General features: G+C 35.0%; 1 long non-coding RNA gene and 1 pseudogene across 5 annotated transcripts; one reads left to right on the top strand and one right to left on the bottom strand.

Annotated features, from left to right (window-relative positions):
• Positions 1–1390: 1390 nt before the first annotated feature.
• LOC141724032 (uncharacterized) lies at positions 1391–21968 on the bottom strand. 5 transcript variants are annotated; one of them, XR_012576451.1, is made up of 6 exons: positions 21700–21968; positions 20769–20868; positions 3900–4011; positions 3006–3268; positions 1883–2912; positions 1391–1753 (listed from the first exon to the last, which is right to left on the bottom strand). It is a non-coding gene; the product is annotated as an uncharacterized LOC141724032 (long non-coding RNA). The 5 variants fall into 5 exon arrangements; XR_012576450.1 differs by having other exon boundaries at positions 1392–1753; positions 1883–2909; XR_012576448.1 differs by having other exon boundaries at positions 1395–1753; positions 1883–3268.
• LOC141724031 (protein SUPPRESSOR OF GENE SILENCING 3-like) lies at positions 6732–12296 on the top strand (annotated as a pseudogene).
• Positions 21969–22291: the final 323 nt, after the last annotated feature.

Genomic DNA, 22291 nt, shown 5'->3' with positions numbered 1-22291 from the left:
AAGCTTCTAGGGAATGACATACAGAATTGTCTACTTTTCTACTTGATTATGGTTTTATTTAATCCATGGCTGATTACTCCATGTTTACTCATTCAGAAGGATCTACTTTTACCATTGTTGTGGTTTATGTAGATGACATCTTGGTTACAGGCAATAATATCACCTTTATACAGTCTCATCAATTCAGCATTAAAGACTTAGGTGAGGCTAAATACTACTTAGGGTTGGAAGTTAGCAGAACTGATGCAGGTATTGTACTCAGTCAAAGGAAATTTATTCTTGACATGCTTGCTCTTGTTGGTTTATTAGATGCTAAGCCCCTTTCAATTCCTTTAGATCAACATATTAAGTTGTTTGATTATGATAAATCTGGCCCTTTAATTTCCAATCCTTGTATAGAATTCTAGTTGGGAAACTTCTGTACTTAACATTCACAAGACCTGATATTAGTTTTTCGGTACATTACCAAGTCAATTTATGCAAGCACCAAGAGAGAAACATATGAACACAGTATTTCGAGTTCTGAGATACTTGAAATGTTCTGCTGGTTTGGGATTATTTTTCCTTCTTCAAATGATCTTGTTTTAAAGGGGTATTGTGATAGTGACTGGGGAGGCTATACTACTACTCGAAGATCTGTTACTGGATATTGTGTTATGCTTGGTTCAACATTAATTTCTTCACTGTTACTTCAATGAGTACTGCTGAAGCAGAGTATAGGGCTTTAGCATCTATTACCACAGAATTGATGTGGCTCAAGTATTTGTTAGCTGATTTGAAGGTTCCTTTATCTGCTGATCCAATTTCCGTATTCTGTGATAATCAAGCAGCAATTGATATTGTGTCTAATCCTGTTCAACATGCTTGAACTAAACACATTGAGCTTGACTGCCATTTCATTCGTGAGAAAGTTCAGTCTGGTTTTATTTTGCCACAGAAGATTTCTACAAAATTTCAATAAGTCCTAGTACCTAAAAAAATTATATTTTGACATGATATGATAATAAGGTCTGCTATTCCTTGTTAGTTCCTAGGTTTATATTCTGTACATATATCAATTTCACATAATATATATACATACATGTATATCCTTAATTTCGAAGCTTTCCTTTCTTTTCAAATGGTTTAAAAACATAAGATAAAGTTTATGTGAATTAACCCTTACAACTTTATAACCTATTTAATAAGAAATAAATCTCATTATATGTCATAGTATATTCCGTATTCACTTGCATTGTCTCTGCACTAGGCCTGTATTTGTATCTCGTGGAGTTCATAGTTTAGAGTTCAAAACATACAAACCTCATTTCTCTCCAATATAGTAGAACATATCACTCAATAGTCTGGTAATTGGGACAATATTCACAGCAATGCCAAACTTCTAAGATAGCCAGACAGATTATTAAAAGCTGGAATACAAATGTATTTATGAACATAGATATCCAGATCCAAATCTAACAAGCGGAAGCAAAACTTGCAGAGGCTAATAAACTAGACAACAGCCTTGAATATAATCCACTGTTTCAAGAAACAATACAAACTCTATGACCAGAAAATCAGCACGCTGAGGCACAAGGATCTAAGGGGTGAGTATCAAAATGTTTCATCAAGTTTCCGTCAGAGGAATATTTCGGTTATGAAAATTAGATACTAGACAACAGCCTTGCATATATTCCACAGCTTCAAGAAACACTACAAACTCTTTGACCAAAAATTCAGCACGGCGAGGCACAAACCGTAGATATATGGATCTCTGTTTGGGGAGGGGGGAGGGATGCGTATCAGAATCTTTCATCACGTTGTTGTCAAAAGGGGGAATAATTTGGTAATGGAAATTAGACCATATGCATACTATCTTAACAGGGATCCATCAAAAAAATACCTTGTCTGATATCTCTTTCAATTAGAGGAGTTAGCAAGTTGGAGACTTGTCAAAGTAAATGGCTACATCCCCCCTTCTTCACATTTACCTCAAAAATAGGATGCCCTCAGACTAACATATTTTAGGCCTACTAAACTTATCAATTGCACAATCGAACTACTCCTACATATCCTGTCTAATAGGATTATGGATAGTCTTATCACTGGTTTCATCAGGAAAACAGTTTCAGAACTATAATAATCAATTCAGAAATCACCAGCGACCTTAAACATTACAAATAAAAAGCTGGTATCATCCTCAAATGGACCTTGAGTAGGTCTATTACAAAATCGAGTGGGGATTCCCCTCCCCCTGAGGGCCTGACCCACCTACAGCTATGCTACCTAAATTAAAATGGATCATGTGGTTACAAGGATTTTTGCAGTTTCAAAATTTTTATCTTAATCAATGGCTCACCTACAGGCTACAAATAAATTTTAAACCACTTGGAGGCCTGAGACAAGAGAACTGCTGCCCCCTCTGTACTTCTTAACATCATAGGCGAAGTATTGAATATGATACAAAGAGGTAAAAAAAACCTATATAAAGATATCAGGATAGGCAAGGAAGGTTCGGAATGCATACATCTGCAGTTTGTTTGTAAATGACATTATTTAATTCTCGAGGATACAAACTCTGTTACAGGGACCAAGAGAACCTCAAACTATTTGCAACAATAATGTGGTTAGAAGATTGATTGCCACAAAAAGTGAACTCTGCATAATTAAGTACACTACCCGACAGCCAAAAGAATGGATTGATATATTGGGATACTGGGTTGTAGAATTAGTACCTGGCCACTATTATACCTTGGTATCCAATTGAATACCTTTGTTTAATCGAGATCTTATTGTTACTCGATCTAGCATTCAGCATAATACACTGGGTCATGAATTAATCAGGTCGGGTGAATGGCGACTTCCACTGCCAAACTCCAGACATCACATACATCACTCATATACTACCTGGCTGGCTAAGTTTGACTATCCTGCTTTTGATTTCGAAAAGAACGACTTGTTACTTTGGAATGGTATGTTACTATCTAAACTTAGAATCTGCAATATTTGGGACACTATCCGCTTACGTTTGCTTGAAGTTCCCTGGCATCACTTTGTGTGGCACAGACTATCAATCAACAGGTACGCGCACCATGAATTGATTCTTTGCCATGATCGTTTGTACACTCTTTCCCGGCTGGCTTCGTTTGGTCTTCAGGTAGATCAGCACTGCTATCTCCGTGTTGGGGAGCATTGAGGATTCGAGTCACTTTTTCATCACATGTCCTTATTGCAGTTTTATTCTTCAAAAGCTAGCTTCCCTCCTTGGTGTCCAGCTGGTTAATACGTCCTGGACAGATTTTCTAGCAGCTCAGGTTTTTTGTTATCATTTGTGGAAAGAATGAAATGCAAGAGCTCACGATAAAGGCTGTTTAAGTCCTAGTAAATTGCTAGATGGTATTATTGTGAATATTAGAACATAATTGTCTAGTTCGAATTGGTTTATTAAGGATGCCAATTCATTTTTGTTTAGTATTTGGCTAGATGATTATGTGTAGGGTTCTTGGGGTTTAGGGTTGTTCTTCCCATTTTTTGCTTCCTATTTTCAATCTTCTAGTTGTAGAATGATCATAGATAGTCCTCTCTATGGCTTGTCATAAAACACGGATCAACCCCTGCATATTTTTTTCCCTTCTAATATATATACCATTTAGCAAAAAAAAAGATGAAAATTACACACAACAAAGAAAGTAAAATTCCATAATAAACTTCAAAAATGGAATAGCAAGCAACTTTTAATGGTCGGCAGAATGGTCCAACATACAAAATTTATCATCACTAATCTCATTCGTCCATATTTAAACAAGAAAAAGTTCCAACTAATAACATTTTTAACAAGGCAATATGATAATACCTACATCGAATGTGAACGGAAAACTAAGGAGTTTTTCAATCCTCAGACAAAGGAACATGGAACATACTTTTTTGGTAGTCCTCTGCTCAAGAAGAATCTTCCACCTTCTCTTGCATTTCCTGATGCAAGTTTTTCAAAAACTCTTCTTTATGTTTACCGAAAGCCAGGTAACTCCTCATCTAAATAAAAATTAAATTTTAAAGTCAGAATTGCACTCAAAATCATAACAAAATTAATAAATTAAGTGCATTTAAAGAAATGAAGATGACAACTACAACAGGTGACATACCTCACCATCGAGAAAATAAAGAATGATATGTAGATCAATAGCAATCACAAAAGAACTTAATTGACATAATAATGCAACAAAAAATAGTTATTATACATGATAATGGAGACTAAAGTACAATTAAATTTATCACCGCCCTTCGAAAAAATAAATAAGTTCTGTTCAGCACATACTTTGGGTGTAACTATATATTAGACAGAATCTCAAACATATTACCCCCGTTAGTTCCTAGAATTCATTAAAGTATACACCTCACATGAAATGATGATTAGGTCTAGTAGTCCTTGTTTTTTTTTTGACAAATGCAGAAAGTTCTCATTAAATTGAATATAGTACAGTCGGGACAAACCCCCAACTGTCGATACAACCAGGTGATAAAACAAATAACATACTAAAAACAATTAGATGATTTGTTTACTGATCGTTTAACACATAGAATTTAAAAATTCTTGAAATTAAAAACGAAATCAAAGACATCCCAAGCGATCCAAATTGCAGCAGCATCTCTGAAAATAGCAACATCGCAATTGACCATATCACATAATAACTATGGTTAACCCAGTGTTCAGAAACACCAATCGCATAAAATGAGATTGGAGAAGCTGCACCCAAGCTATTTACATGCCGGACACCAGCTATAGACATGTCGAAGGCACCCCAGCTATCTACATGCCGGACACCAGCTATAGACATGCCGAAAGTATAAACCCGTGAAAGATGAACAATCTTTAGTTGTGAAAGGTGAGCTCTTGCAATAATCACCACCGTCCCAGATCCGATGCAGGCTTTGCAGATCACCAAAAATATCAATAAATTCGTCCTCAACAGATCCATCACCAGATAAACCCAAGCATGACTAAATAAAAACATAACAAACATACCAAAAGGAGAGACAAAACACACACTCCAAAAGGAGAGACACACAAACACCCAAAAAAATGGGTTTTATTGAAAGGAAATAAACGAGAATAACAGAGAATGAAGGGGTTGGGGCTTTCCACCGGAGAAAACCAGTGGAAGCACCTCGATTTACTTGAAAATAGACAAACCCTAACAGAGAGGATGAAAGAAGGGAGGCGGCTGAGAGGGATGTAGGTCTAGTAGTCCTTGGTAGTTCCAAGGTTTTTATTACATACGGATATGTTTTCAGTTTTCTCTGTATATGTTCTAAATTTTCAAGAAGTTGTTTCTTCTCTAATGGTTTCAACATTTTGTTATTAAGTTTATATGAATGTATCCATAAAAATTTAATATATACGGAGTCAATACATCTTATTATATTTCATGGTACACATTATGCCCAATTTAAATTTACAAATTTGATTATCCTGATGAAGTGTGTCACGGAATCAAGTTAATTTCTCACAAAAAAACTTAAAAATATATTAATGTACAACACAGAGAGAAGCAGAAATGCATGATATTGAAGAATAGCATTTAAAATTGAAGCAAATTATATTAGGGTTACAATATTATCGTACGGATTTTTTCCAAACATAAGACAAGAAATCACCAAACTAAAATGTAAAATATGAAAATATATTAACATTTTTCCCGAATAAACACAATAACCAAACATCACTTATTATATATTTTTTTCTCGATACATCAAGTAAATATATAGGGATTGATGCTCTCAATAGATCTACAATCTTCATGAGTCTGTCAAGCTAGAGTCTAGCTAGAATCCGGAATTACAACCAATGAACATTGTATTGTTGTAAAAAACCATGATCAAAACCACATGTGCCATAATAACCAAGCTAATTAAACCAATGGTGAGAATAACAAACTTTAATTTGGATTTTGTAGAGATTATAAGAATATACTACCCAGAATTTTGTTTCAAATAGAATATAAAATTTAAGAATAAAAACACGTATCGTCCAATTTGCTTAAAACTCAAAATTGTCAAATAAGGAAGGAAACTAAGATTTTTGGATATTGATATATTCGTCGACTAAACCGCGCTTTGCCACGGCCTTATAATAGTTTTTTAGAAATTCCAAATCTAGATAAAAATATTGTACAAAATAAACTATTTAAATATTTTTTATGCCAATTTTGTGTCATATTTTCTTAGGATGACACCCGATATAATAAATATATACAGATAAAAATTACTAAAACTATGCAACAATAAAAATTTAAGTACTAACCACCGCCTCAAAGTTTAGCCATTACATTATCTTAAAAATTAATAAATATTTGGATACTAAACAACTTTCTAAAAGATCATAAATTTTGGATTAACATAGGTCATATTATGTCGTTTACTACTTGTTTTCGAACATTTTCATCATATTTTGAAGTTACTAGAATATATTTTACATTTACATATCAAAGGGTCTTATATTCTTTTATATCATGGTCGTAAGAATAAGTACTCAAGTCCTCAAATAAATTTCAGATGTCATTCCCAACTCTAGGAAGCCTCTAGTAAATAGAGCTCGTTCCGCTACTCGCGCTAATTAGCCTGGAAATATCACCGTGGAGAAGGCCGGATCGAGCCCGAGATCTTCTTGAAAATGGAAAGATCTAGGAAAGGTGGCCAACCTCCCGGAGAGAGCGATGTGCATGGACCAACTCTTTATAAGTTGGCCCATTAAGAGTGTCTTGCGAGTGGTACCATTACCATCCAAAGGATTGTGCAACTTTTTAAAGTATGATTAATATAATTCTTACAACTTATAAGATCGAATATCCACTAATAAAAAAAATGGTACTAAAAGCTTGGAATTACGATTCCATTATATAAATCTTTAGCATTCTTTTAAAGGTATTTTAAGCATTAAGTAAAGAAAATAAAGAAAGAGAATAAGTATATATTTCCAAAACAATTCTTTTAATAGAAGTATTACAATAAAAAAATCAACTTCTCGCTGAGAAAAAGAAAATACTATGAATGGGGTCCACCAGATTTGAGAAGATACACCAACATACTAATTTTTTTGAAATCTAGAGTCTTCAAGATTATAACACACGCCCCTTGTTTTCACAAAAAGTCGTACTTATTTCACCCCTCTCTAAAATATACATATAACATATTCACACACACAACCCTCGCCAAAAAGCTCTATTTCATCTCTCGAGTTCACAATCAGGTATATTTCTCTATCTATTCACTCAATTTTTTCGTCGTGATCTTGTATTAATGATTCATTTTATGTATCTATTTGTATATGTCGTGTTTTTTCTTGTTTTCACGGGTATTTGTACTTTTTTTTCATGTTTTTAGTGTCTTAAAGCTTAATTTATTTGTACATTTGTGGTTTTAGTGTTTATTTGTTGTTTATATACATGTTTTGTTGATTAAAGTGGTCTAGCGATTATATATGTTCAGGTTTATATTATGTAAAATGTTTTTATGTGCTTTTATTGTTTTTGTTGATGCGATTGTTGTTTTCGTGTGTCTAGTGAATATATACAACACCTAGACTTGTCTATTGTTTTTGGTATATTTGTTGTTATATTTTCGTATATTATCTTATTTTTTCGGCATTCCAACTATTATTTAGTCATTTTAAAGGGTTTTTAATCTTAATTTATGTCCAAATTTGTGTTTATCATGTTTATTAGTTGTTTATACACATTTTTTGTTGATTAAAATAAACCAGGGTTTATATTATCCTAGGTTTAAACACTATATAAGGTGTTTTTGTGAATTTTTTATGGTTTTTGTTAGTGCAACTGTTGTTTTCGTGGGTCAAATATGTGTATACGACATCTAGACTTTTCTATTATTTTTGTTATATATGTGATGTTATATTTCATATATTGTCTTTTTTTTGTGATTTTAAGTGTTTTAAGCTTAGTTTATGAATAAATTTGTGTTTTTAGTGGTGATTATTTGGTCATATACATGTTATACTGATTGCAATGATTTAGGGTACATAAATGTCGGGATTTTGATGTTGTAAGGTGTTCTTATGGTTTTTGTGTATTAAATATATGCAAACACTATATAGACTTGTTTAATGTTTTAATTTTATCCATGTTCTGTTTCTGTATATTATGCTATTTGTTTCTGTTCTTTGAACTTGTTTTTCACAATTTTTAGGATTTTGAGTGTAATTTATGTATACTTTAGTGCATTTAACTGTCTATTAGTAGTTTATATACATGTTCCAAAGATTAGAAGGTTAGAGTGTACATCTTATAAGACCCTTTCTGCACATTTGTGTTTTTTGTTCTAATTGTTGTTACTTGTTTGTTTACATGTTTTGAGCATATAGTTTTTTTAGAGCATGAACATACATATATAAATGGTTTTAGATTGTTTATTATGTGTTTGTAATGTTGTTGCTCTTGTTATATACATTGTACACCTGTTTGTGTATGCACCTTAAGTAATTAGTTCGTATATTTCATTGAATGAGTATTACATTGTTAGCTTCTGGGGATTTATGTTTGTTTAATATACTGACTTTTTTTGCGGTTCTATTCCCATATAATATCTGGTTATGCATTTTTAGAAGGGTCTTAAATGTATTTATTTTTAAAACATCTTTCTATAGGCATGGATGATCAAAATTTGGAGTAATCTTTGTGTGCAGATTATTGTGCTTTGATTGTGATAGTGTTGTAAGGTATAGGGTCTGAGCATGTCAGTTTTTTGTTTATGTTATTGTTATCGTTCCTTTTATGCTAAATGTATGCAGGGTATACCAAATTTTGGTGTAAATAGAAGTTCATAAAAGTTGAGACTTTCTGTCATTTAACATGTTTTTTATGATAGGTGTTGAACATCTATTGTCTCAGGAACTGTGTTTTGGGCATTTAAACGATGAGTTCAAGAAAAGGGGGAGGATCTGGTGCGAAGCTACCTACTGCTGGTTCAACTGAATCGGCCAAAGGAAAAAATGTCGCTCAAGTTTCGGATCGCTGGGCTGATCAAGTGGTTGATAGGGTGTCAGCCGCAAGTCTCGATTCTGAACAGGATGGAGGCTGGGAGGAGGTAGCTAGAAAGCCCAGAAATAGATTTGTAGGAAATGTGGGGAATCAGAACTCCAGTATGAAAGTTTCAGGCAATCCCTGGACAGGAGCTAAGGGGCCTTCTAATGCCTGGAAAGGAGCCAAGGGACCTGCTAATGCCTGGCCAAGAACTAGGCAGCCTGTCAATGCCTGGGCAGGAAAGGATTCGGCCAATTCCTTCGCAGCACCAGCAGGTGACAATAGAAGGCCTGCTGGCAGAGGTTGGAATCAATCTTCTAAAGAGTATGTGAACAATTATGATCAACCTGCTGTTTTACCTCCTCTTACGAAAGGGTGGCAATGGCGCAGGAACCCGTCTCAGGTAGAAAATGTGTATCATGTACCTGCATTCAATACTGCCGATGCTACAGATAACAAAGAGGACGAAAAATATATTGATAAAAGTGGTGACGAAGAGGATTTTAATACTGAAGATATCAATGATTCGGACGAATATGACTCTGATGAAAGCCAAAAGAGTCACGAGACTCTGAAGAAGAGTACATTACTCAAGAGTTTCTTTGACACCCTAGATGAGATGAAAGCAGAGGAAATTAACGAACCTGATAGGCAGTGGCACTGCCCAGCATGTCATGGAGGGCCCGGTGCTATTGACTGGTATCGTGGACTGCAGCCCCTGATCACCCATGCTAAAACTAAAGGAAAAAGAAGGGCAAAGGCCCACAGGCTACTTGCTAAACTGTTGGATGAGGAGCTGCGTGGGAGAGGAAGCTCTGTAATCCCTGCTGGTGAAGCCTTCGGAAAGTGGAAGGGTTTAAACCAGAGTGAAGTTAGAGATCAGAAAATAGTGTGGCCGCCTATGGTCATAATCACAAACACCCAACTAGAAAATGATGACAGTGGAAAGGTAAATTTTCTTTAATATGCTATTAGATAATGCACCCTTGCGTATTGAGTGACAAATATAGCTTCGAATGGGAAAGAGGCCTACCGTGTGGTGATCAATCCCTTTTTTTTCTGTTTGTTCCTTGTGCTTTACCTTTTAACTTAATATTGCATTTTCAGTGGATTGGAATGGGAAATCCCGAGCTTCTAGAGTACTTCAATAATTATGCAGCAGTGAGATCACGGCACTCATATGGCCCGCAAGGGCATCGAGGTATGAGTGTCCTCATCTTTGAGGCCTCAGCCGTTGGTTATTTTGAGGCTGAGCGATTAAGCAAGCATTTCGAGGAACAAGGAACAAACCGTGAAGCTTGGGATCGTCGACAGAAGCTGTTTCTCCCTGGCGGCCAGCGCCTACTGTATGGTTACATGGCAGAGAGGAGATATCGATAAATTTAATCAGCACTCTCAAGGTGCACTATTTTACCACCATTACTTGTGTTAAGAGTACCTCTTTCCTCATTTTCCTATTCTTTAGTTAAGTAGATTTTTCTTATCTTTGATTTGCTAGGAAAATCCAAACTCAAGTTTGAGATGAGATCTTACGAGGAGATGGTAGTTAACCCAATGAAGCAGATGAACGAGGAAAATCATCTCCTCCACTGGTACAAGAAAGAAGCTGTGAAGGAGAAAAAACATTCAAAAACACTTGAAGAGTCGTTTGGTGCTTTGACTGAGAAATTGGGCAAGACCCTGGAAGAGAATCGCATAGTGCGACAGAGGACCAAAATGCATCACGAGCAAATCAAGGAGGAGGTAATCAGTGATCCCCTATATAATAGATAGGGGATATATTTTATGATTGTTTGAAACTATGTGCAAGTGTATATTGTCTTCTTAGCACAATTCACTTACAATTGGTATCTCCAGTTGTTACATCTGAGTTGTATGCTTTATTTCTCTAATTGCAGAGAGTAAATTTAATTATTTTAGAAGAAAAGCACTTGGGTGCATTTTTAACTGATGTTGGGAATTTTATTTTTCTTTAGATGGACATTCAAGAAGAATTTTATAAGGAGCGACTTAGGCTTATTAACAAAGCCAGCAATGAGGGAGGATATCTTTGAGAAGATATAGCAAGAGAAGAGGGAGAAAATTAAGATCTATATGGAAAATTCTTCTTCAGAAGCCGATCGTCAATCCAGGTACAACCGTACAATACAAATAGTATGTGAACAGTGGTACTCGTGTATATGCATATCTTTTTTTTTATGCTTTAAAAAAACCACGGTTATATTTAGCTTATGTTTAACATGGGTATTGTAACAGTTTCTGCATGTTGGTTATGTTAATTAGCTACTACTTGTTGGACCTTTGGCGATGTGTGAATGTTAACTGTGAGCATGGTCATAATTTTTGTATTTTGTGAAGTATCAATCCCTTGGGTTTGTCTGCATGCCATGTTGTAGATTGATTTCATTTCTAAATTGTGTTACTGGTTTTGCTTACTAAGTTTTAGTTAGTATGTAGTTATCATCTTCCTCCGTTGATTCTTAATTGTATTATTTATAGATTGCATCTTGTGTAACCCTTTCCGACTGAGCTTGTAAGCCTCTTTATGTGTCATTGTGGATGCAGTTTATATTAGTGTAACTAACTGCTAGAACTTGTGCTAAATATGTTGTCTGCTAGCTGTATCGTGTGTAATTGTGTAAATGCATTAAAAAACTAAAAAGAAGGAGTCATTTTTTCGCTGTTATTTACTTGTTTTCTTACTGTTTGTATTCGTATTCATAATTGGTTATGGTCATTGTGTTTACACCTCTTCTATATTTGGGTTCGTGAAATAGGATCGAGCAAGGTGATATGTTGATTTTGACTCAGCAAAAAGATATGGACAACTTTGCTGAGGAAAGGGACAAACTTATGAAAGATCTGGAGGATAGGAAGGCAAAGCTAAAGAAGCAGAGATACGAAGAAGATGTAAAGTTGGAAAGAGAGTTTGATGAGAATTTGGCTCAGCTGATGGGGAGGTACAGCCGTAATAGTTGAAGGAAGAGCGCCGGATTTGTTATGGGGAGAGAATGATAGTGATGTCTTAAATAAATGAATTTTAGAATCATGAAACTATTAAGCTTTTGATGAAAACTTATGATATGGAGCTTCAGGCTTTAAATCGCAACTGCCTAGAACTAAAAGATTACAAAAAGCAAGTTTCAATTTTCTTTTTGTGGGTTTATGATAAAGGATTTTTTGAATGGTTCTCTTTACTTGGCCCCATTATAATATGGTTGCTGATCACTGGTACTTTTAATCGTTTCTCATGGTCTTGCACTTGACTATTCTATATATCTATGATTGTTTCTTTTGTACAACATTTGGCTGACCCTTGTGCATTTCAGGTTATAGAGATGCCCATTGCAAGGGCTTCTGCAACCCCCACAAGTGCCACAAACTCCCTTCTTAGGTTAGACATCTACCACATGTCATCAGCTTATGCTGATGTAGAGAACTGAAATACATGTGCTAGTCAAACGTGCCTACAGAAGATATTTCACAGCTGTTATACTATGTATTTAGTTAGTTTTGCAACTAGCCAAAGCTGCTCCGTTGTTTAAGCATTATGGTATTGCATGTATAAGTAGCTCAGGCGGTCAGGCATCATGGTATTCCATATATAACTAGCTTCTTCGTATTCCCAACTATTTTAAAAAAAGCATGCGAGATTTTTATTAGAATACTTGAGATGTAACATGCTTGTATAAAAATAGACCCGCCTGACCATGGAAATAGCTAGTTAGAGGTCGCAGAACATAAAAAGTCTTAAATTACTAAGCTTAAGTTTGCAACAACAGACTTTTCAATTTGGTACATCTTTCTCATAAGCTGTTGGTGCATAATTGAGGTTGATTATATCAAGGAGAAAAAGGCGGAATCAGAAAAGTTTTCCATGCATTATTAAGCTTAAGTTAGCTACATCAGACTTTTCACTTCGGTACATCTTTATTATAAGCTGTTGGTAGCATTATCGAGGTTGATTATATCGAGCTCATCATTCCAAAATACTTGGTACCTCCTTCGCTTGCAAGCAAACTCTTAAAGTTATTTGCACCTGAGTTGACGTTTCCAAATGGTGTGGTTTATGACTTCTATAAAGCTTGGTGTCAAGTTTTCTTCAAGAAGGGAAAAACGACGGAGAACGAAATTAAAAGGAATTTTTTATTTGTATTAGTAAATATTTTAATAATATGTAGTAGAGAAATTAGTGTATTTATTTTATGTGGGGCTAGTAGTTTACTATATTTGTACCTATACATAATAATCATAAGGCGTAGCTTTCTAGGTTCCTCCTGGTTGCTAGATGAGTCTAGGTTTTTTGTAGGCCTTATCTTTGGATACATGAAAAAGTTTTCTAAAACACATTAGATCACGAAATTTGGATTAACATAGGTCACGTTATGTCATCTACTACTGGTTTTGGAAAATTCTCATCAGATTTTCGAATTATTAGAAAATATTTTACTATTGCATAGCAAAGGGTCTTATATTCTTTTATATTCTGATCGTAAAAATAATTGCTTAATCCAAGTCCTAAGAGAAATTTCAGATGTCATTCCCAACTCTGGGCAGCCTCTACTGTTTGCAAGTTGGCCCATTAAGAGTCTCTTGCTAGTGGTACCGTTCATACCAACTAAAGGATTGTGCAACAATAGTAAACAATTTATTCCTATACTTACATAGATAAAGACCAATATAGTTCAGTACTAATTAATTATTTTTAGACCTTTCAATACTTCCCAACCGTGTAGACTTGCCAACCAAGTCTATACATACGTGTATAAAATGGCTGAAAGTTTTGTTTCTGATTGTTTATCCTTCAAGCCACTCAAAGCAATGATTTAAATGAGAAGACATCTAATTTCCCTAAAAGTGAAATCTAAGAAACAAGAAGCTATGAAACTCTGCTCTTAAGCAGAGCAATAATCGTGAGGATTGTCAATTTAGTTCAACTTGTACAATATGTTAAACTAGATGATTTCTAGAGTCTCGTAGACTTGTGACCTTTCATTGTGCACTGCTAAAATTTCTGGACTGAAGTGCTTATCTGGAGCATGAATGAACTTAAATAATTCCAGGCTATGAATGACAAATAACAATGAAGAACAAAGAAAATTATGAACATGTACATGCTAATTTTGAAACTCTTAGGGGTCGTTTGGTTCAAGATGTGGTATTGGGTTGGAATCAGGAATTGGGTGAAGATGGTATGGGGTTGAGGTATTATATCTGATATCATGTGTTTGGTTGAGTGCTGAAATGAACATTTTTAATTTTAAAATATTTTAAGTCAATAATTTTAATTTAATTATATATATAATTTCATTATTATTTTAATAAATTTTTTGTATATATATTAATTTTGGTATTAAACAATTACATTTAAATGCTTAAATAGAAATTAAAATAGTAGTTATAAAGTTGATTCCCATACTGCTCTCTCATACCCACCTCCACACTTGGGAATGAAAAACCCATATCTTGGGTTTGAGGAATGAGTATTAAACTTTTTTTTTCTGAACCAAACACCAGGTATGGGTCGGAATGACTGAAACTCATACCTAATTTTAGAATTTGGCAAACCAAACGACCCCTTAGAAAGCTGAATATAAAGGGCACGCTAACATGGCTTTCATCTGGTATGATTTCTATTAGAGTTGCAGCCAGGACAAGATAAAAGATGTAGCTAAATTAGCCAGATATAATTACTCAGTCAATGTTAGGACAAAAGATAGAAACAACTATTGTTAGGCACCCTCAAAAAATATGCAAATGAATACATATATGGCCCAGTTTAGTGACGATGTTATGAAGTAACTGATCCAACAACAAAAAACGCCTGGACTGGAAATGTTAAAAGGAATAAAGTGTGTTTTCTATATAGTTTCCATTTGTAATGGGGTATGTGACGGTGTTTCAAGGAGAGGTGTTTTGTAGCTGTTTGTCGAACGCCTCTCTTAGTCTTATAATGTTGCTTAGGTCAGAGGGGTTTGTTTATGGTATCTTGTTATTCCACTAAATTTGGAGTTGGCTGGAATTATAGGTATAGGAAATTTTGGGGGCTATTGTGCGATTTTATAATACAGCTCAGAGTTTCAGATTATGTAATTTTTGCTATGACGTCCGACATGATATGAATGAATATTATAGTAATAGTCCTAGGAGTAACTTTAAGAGTAAGCTACATAAACCCCTGCCCATGACATGCATTTCTACCAAAGAAGACACAACATTTGCATGAGTAACTAAAAACCTCACTCTCATTCAGTTTCAACAAATACTTGAACAGATATCCCCCTGGTGAAACATATGCAGGCATGTACGAGATTTTAAGTAAATAAATTCTAAATCTAACCTAACTATAGAAAAATATGAACTATAACATATGATGTAGACAGAGTTACTAGGAAAACCATGTACATGGTAGGTGATATTGTATGGTAGGTGATATTGTTGAGTATACAACAACGAAAACAAAACTCAAAGCGAATAAACAAGAACAAGAAAATAAACGACAATCACACAAGACAAAGATTTGCGTGGTTCGGAATATCCTACTCCACAAGCCCAACTAATTTTGTTTTGATCTCTCACAATTTGTTGTGTTATGATTTTACAATTACATGAGTATTTATAAGAGAAGAAACTAGGCATAAATTAAAATTATAGTCCAAATCTGAAAAGTAGACTAATCTATAAACTAATCTGAATCTGAATAGTCTATTTTCATGGGCTAAATTAATAGACTCCACAAACCCAACAATCTCCCACTTAGAGTCTGGCCAATCTTCACTTCATTCTTGTAAGTCTAGTAAAATCAATTCTTCAATCTATAACTCTAACTAGTGCAACGCCTTCTCATCAATCAATTCTGAAGGCCAGTTGAAACTACGCAAAGCTTCAACTTTTCATTCGTAACCATCTTAGTCAACATATCTGCAAGATTCTTTGAACCAAGGATTTTTTTTTCAAGGACAAAGTACCATTGCTTATCAACTCTCTTGTAAAGTGATATCTCAGATGAATATGCTACGTCCTAGCATGAAACACGGGATTCTTCGCAAGATGAATAACACTCTGACTATCGCTATACAAAGCACTGTCCGTCTATTTCTTGCCCTCCTCCTCAAGAAAATTCTTCAACCAAATTATCTCCTTGCTAGCTTCAGAGATAGCCATATATTCCGCTTCTGTGGTTGAAAGAGCAACATTCTTTTGAAGTCAAGACATCCAACTAACTACGGTGCCACCCAAAGTGAAAATATAACACGTTGTACTTTTTGTACTTTTTCTTGTATCCAAACATCCACCCAAATCTGCATCAGAGAACCCTTCCAAGATAACATCTTTCTTACTGAAACATAGTAGAACCTTGGATGTGCCTTTCAAGTAGCGTAACAACCACTTGACTGCTTCTCAATGCTCTCTTCCTGGATTAGACATAAATTTGCTAACAACTCCCACTGAATGATCAATGTCTGGCCTTGTACACACCATAGCATACATTAAACTGTCAAGTGCAGATGCATAAGGAACTTTAGCCATATCTTTCTTGCTTTTATCTGTTTTAGATGATTGCTTCTTTGTGAGATTAAAGTGACTCGCCAACGGTGTCCTTCTGGTCATCGCATCCTGAACACTGAATTTTTGCAACAATTTCTCAACATACTTTTCTTGAGATAATTTTAAAGTACCTTCAGCTTTATCCCTTATGATGCTCATACCAAGTATTTGTTTTGCTGCACCTATATCCTTCATCTCAAACTCCTCAGACATCTGTCTTTTTAACCTGTTGATTTCCCTCTTGTTTGATCCTGCTATCAACATGTCATCAACATACAACAATATGATATAAGATGAATCAAACTGTTTAAAGTAACAACAATGATCCATAGGACTTCTCGTGTATTCATTCTTCATCATAAAACTGTCAAACTTCAAGTACCATTATCTTGGTGCTTGCTTTAAACCATACAAGCTTTTTATAAGCTTGCAAACAAGGTTTTTTTTCCCAGCTACCTGAAATCCCTCTGGCTGAACCATGTAGATGTCTTCCTCAAGATCACCATGTAAGAACGCGGTCTTAACATTTAGTTGCTCTAGATGTAACTCCTCTGCAGTCACAATACTTAGCACAATTCTAACTGTAGTCATCTTAAAAACGGGAGATAATATATCGTTATAGTCAATACCCTTTTTCTGTTGATAACCCTTAACTACTATCCTCGCCTTGTATCTCTTGTTGCAATCATGTTCTTCTTTGATCCTGAATACCCACTTATTCTGTAAAACCTTCTTTCCTGCTGGTAACTCTGTTAAATACCAAGTCTCATTTTTCTCAAGAGAACTCATCTCTTCATCCATGGTTGATTTCCACTTGAATTGAATCATCCACTTGTACTGCCTCTAAATAACACCGAGGCTCCCCTTCCTCGGTTAATAACATATAATATGCTGAAGGAGAATATCTTTGTGGTGGCCTCACAATTCAGCTAGATTTTCTTACCTCAGTCTGTGGAGTTACTGGAACCCTATCATCAACATTCTCCGAACTCCCACTATTTCCTGCATGATCTGTTTCTGTAATATCTTCAAGCACTGCTTCCTCTTTCAGGTTGTTCCTTTGTAAACTCATAATCGACTACAAGCTTCTCCTTATACACTGCATTCTCATTAAAAGTAACATCTCTACTTATAACGACCTTCTTAGTCGGTTCATCCCAGAAACGGTAACCCATATCATCTAAGCCATAACCAATGAAGATACACTTCTTTGCTTTCGGATCAAGTTTGTCTCTGTCGGAATCCTTAACACGCACATAAGAAACACTACCAAAAACTCGCAAGTGTGAAAGATTTACCTCTTTTTCTTGCCACTCTTCTTCAGGAATATTGAATCCCAAAGGACTTGAAGGTCCTCTATTTATGAGATACGCTGTTGTGCTAACTGCATCTGCCCAAAACATCTTATGCAACCCTACATCTAATCTCATACTCTTGGCCCTCTCATTCAAGGTTCTTTCATGCGCTCTGCAACACCATTCTGTTGTGGTGTCTTTGGAATAGTTTTAATCATTCTAATCCCAAATTCCGCGCAGTAACTTTAAACTCATCAATACTGTATTCACCTCCATTATCTGACATCAAACTCTTCACCTTTAAACCGGTCTGATTTTCAATTTCAGTCTTCCACTTCTTGAAAGTAGAAAACACATTTGATGTATTCTTCAAAAAACAAACCCATACCTTTCTAGTAGAATCATCAATGAAAGTGACATATTAGCGAGATCCGCCTAATGACGCAACTGTTGTTGGACCATATACATCTGTATGAACTAGCTCTCATTTCTTAGCCTTGGGGGTCCTCTCTGATTTTGCAAAAGTAACACATTCCTGCTTTCCAAGAATACATGGCTCACAGAATCCAACTTCCACATTCTTCAACTCTGGAATCTTCCCCTTCGAAGTTAACAGCTTCATACTTTTTTCACTCATATGACCAAGCCTTTGGTGCCACAAAATTGAAGACTCAATCTCATCAGCAGCTGCATTTGCTTCATAGCTAGATTGTTCAACAATGTATAAAATCCCATTTTTTCTCTCCACGAGCAATAACTAAATTCCCCTTTATAACCTTCCACTGTCCGTCTTTAAAAGTAACTCAATACCCTTCCTTATCTAACTGACCCACATATAACAACATCTTCTTCAACCCAGGAATGTACCTTACATCTTTCAACGTCCAGCTAGTTCCCAAAGAGGTTATGAGATTAATATCTCCAATGCCCGCAATATTCAAAGTCTCATCATCAGCAAGACGAATTTTGCCAAAATTTCCAACTCTGAAATTTAACATTAAATCCTTGCAAGGGGTAGCATGAATGATGCACCAGAATCCATAACCCATGATTCAACCGAACATTCAACATAACAAATCAAAGCATCGTCATCCACCATTTCTTCAACTACGTTAGCTGAATTATCCTCTTTACATTTTCCTTTAGGAGCTGCAAGAGCCGTGCACTGATTCCTGAAGTGACCCTTCTTCTGACAATTCCAACAAACAATATCCTTGTGATCTTTGGATTGTCCTCTCTTCTATGACTTCGATCTGTTACACCCCTTATTCTGCCCATTTTTGAACTTTCTGCTCTCAGCACTAAACATGAAACCCGACGACTCTCCTGAGTTTCTCCTACGAATATCTTCTCCAAGAATCAAATCTCGAACTCCATCAAAAATCATCTTACCGCTCCCAGATGAATTATTTATAGCAGTGACAAATCCCGACCAACTGTCTGGTAATGAGATGCCAACAACAAGGTCTGTACTTCATCATCGAATTTAATATCCATCGATGTCAATCTTGCTAGAAGAGAATTAAATTCGTTCACATGATTAGCAACACAATCTCCTTCATTCAATCTCGTGGCAACTAACAAGCGAATCAAATACACCTTATTTGAAACAGACGGCTTCTCATACATGTTTGACAAAACCTTGATCAAACCATAAGGTGTCATTTCCTTGACGATATTATAAGTAACGTTCTTCGCCAAAGTCAACCTGACAACCCCTAGAGCCTGCTTGTCCAATAGCTTCCAGTCTTCCTCCTTCATTGAAGTTGGTTTCTTCTCTTCCAGCGGTTCATGTAGTTTTTTCTGATACAAATAATCCTCAATTCGCATCTTCCAAAACCCATAATCTTTGCCATCAAATTTGTCGATCTTTACCTTCTCATCTTCTGCCATCGCTCCCACTCTCCTGAAAATCTAGGCTCTGATACCAGTTGTTGAGTATACAACAACGAAAGTAAAACCCAAAGCGAATAAACAAGAATAAGAAAACAAACGACAATCACACAAGACAAAGATTTACGTGGTACAGAAATTCCTACTCCACAAGCTGCACTAATTTTGTATTGATCTCTCATAATTTGTTGTGTTATGATTTCACAATTACATGAGTATTTATAAGAGAAGAAATTAGGCCTAAATCAAAATTATAGTCCAAATCTGAAAAGTAGACTAATCCATATACTAATCTGAATCTGAATAGTCTATTTTATGGGCTTAATTAATAGACTCCACAAACCCAACAGATATATGATATTTGCTTATATCTCGTGCGATGCACAAATGGTTTTTAATATTTTTTATTTTTATATTATTCATATTTTATATATATCTTTTTCATTAGTAGGAAAACAAATCATAAAATATAATAGAAAACATAATAATACATGTTATATATTATATTATGTCAGGGTCCTTGTATCTAGAAAGTAGATAAATAAAGTCAAATTATAATGTCGTTACAGGGATTCAAACCTTGAATTTCGAGAATAGTTTAGAAAATAAATATTAAAATATTTTTAACTATAATATGTTGCTAACGAAGTTTGAACCTTGAACAGTTGAACCTATGGGAGTAGTTTAGATATCAAAACAAAATATATTCTTTTAACGGTTGAACCTATGGGAGTAGTTTAGATATCAAAACAAAGTATATTCTTTTATATTACATCTAACAATTCTCATTTATCTGCCTTAAGATCTAAGATTATTTATATAGTGTACCGTAGTGAGACCAACCAAATATACCTTGTTCCGCTTATAAGGGTGTAGTAAGATAGCACAAGCTGTTAATATTATTGAACTCTGCACTAACATAATTACAACTATATATTAGGGCCGGTCATCTATACCACATTGCAACAAATGCTTAAAAAAAAGATTGTACACATACTAGCAGAACTTAACATCTAACCTCTTAAGTGTGAGCAATACTCAAGTAGTTGCACATGTTTATGGTTGAATTTCTTAACTCTTAAGGGAGTTGGTTCCAGTACAGCTACCGCGTACCGTACCTGGTAAACACGTATTCAAAAATTAGCACCTCTCAAACAGAAACCAATTTCGCTACACATATAAGGCGTTCATTAAGATTTTGTGCTCCGTGTTAACCATATAACTCTTTTAAGTGCTTCACAGACATCACCTCTTAGGCGCCGAAGCAGTAGAGTTTCTACTAAAATATAATGCGTCCTAACACAATATACACAATATTTGGGAAGACTATAACGCCGAAAACTACGAAAGAAAACATTTATTAAAATTGGTGATACTGCAAAAAGCTTTAGAAAGATGCGGAAATCATATAATTTATAGAATTTTGAGATTTTTTTGTTACTTAAGTTTCACCCGTAAATATTAGACATCTATAACATTAAAATAGTTAATTGTATCCATTCTTTGTTTTCAATGATGCCTCATCTCCCTTCCTCCAAAATCACGTGTTCCATTATCCACTAAACATGATTAATTTAAAATTCTCAACAAATTCGAATCTTTGTATTTCTTAACTAATGTACTTAAAATCACAACGATCACCCCGTGAATAGTAAGTTGTTCCACTTTTACGAAATATAGTCCTTGTTCCATTATCCACTAAACATGCTTAAATTTGAATTCTCAACAAACTCAAACTTTCGTATTTCATAGCTAAGGCAATCAGAATTCAGAAACCTATTAAACTCCACATTCATCGATTTTTCGATGAACAAATACAAACTGTAGGTTTCATCAATACAATAAATCAGCATACAAATAAAACACACAAAGCAAGTGATTGATAAGATACATACAACTATACAAGCATAAATGATGTTTGTATATACATACAAGTGTGTTTATTGTACCGATTATCGAAGAGTTCCGGCGAGTTTGACCCTGATTAAGATCGATAACTGAGGTAATTGGCCGGAAATTGAAGCTTCATATCATATTACTCACCGGAGATATATACAGCAAGAGCGAGTGTACTGTACTATCGTATCCTATTTACTCACCGGAGATATTACTCACCGGAGATATATCATATTTCTCACGGGAGACATATCGTATCCTATTTACGTTTATTACGATCAAAACGTATAAAGAAAGGAAATGGGCTTTTCCCGGCAAAATAAAAAAGATATATGGGCTTCGATAACTGGTACTAAAATTTGGGCCCAAAGTTGTGTTATCTCAATTCCTGTAATTGGACTTATTGTACTAAGCCTCGGTAATTATAGGCCAGATATGTATGCTTCAATTTTTTTTTACTTGAGGTAAACTAATACGTAACTTGAAATTGTAATCTTGTATGCCTCATTTTAAAAAAATGATTAAAATAACATTTTAATTTTATGATGCCTCTTTGAAAAGTTGTACCTATTTGTCATAATGGACCAGTCAAGAGCAATGAAATACTTATTGAGCCCGGAAAAATTATTGGGCTTTAAGCTCATT

Source organism: Apium graveolens, chromosome 5 (assembly GCF_009905375.1).
Source record: "Apium graveolens cultivar Ventura chromosome 5, ASM990537v1, whole genome shotgun sequence".
Classification (NCBI taxonomy): domain Eukaryota; kingdom Viridiplantae; phylum Streptophyta; class Magnoliopsida; order Apiales; family Apiaceae; genus Apium; species Apium graveolens.
This window is presented reverse-complemented; position numbering and strand designations above follow the sequence as displayed.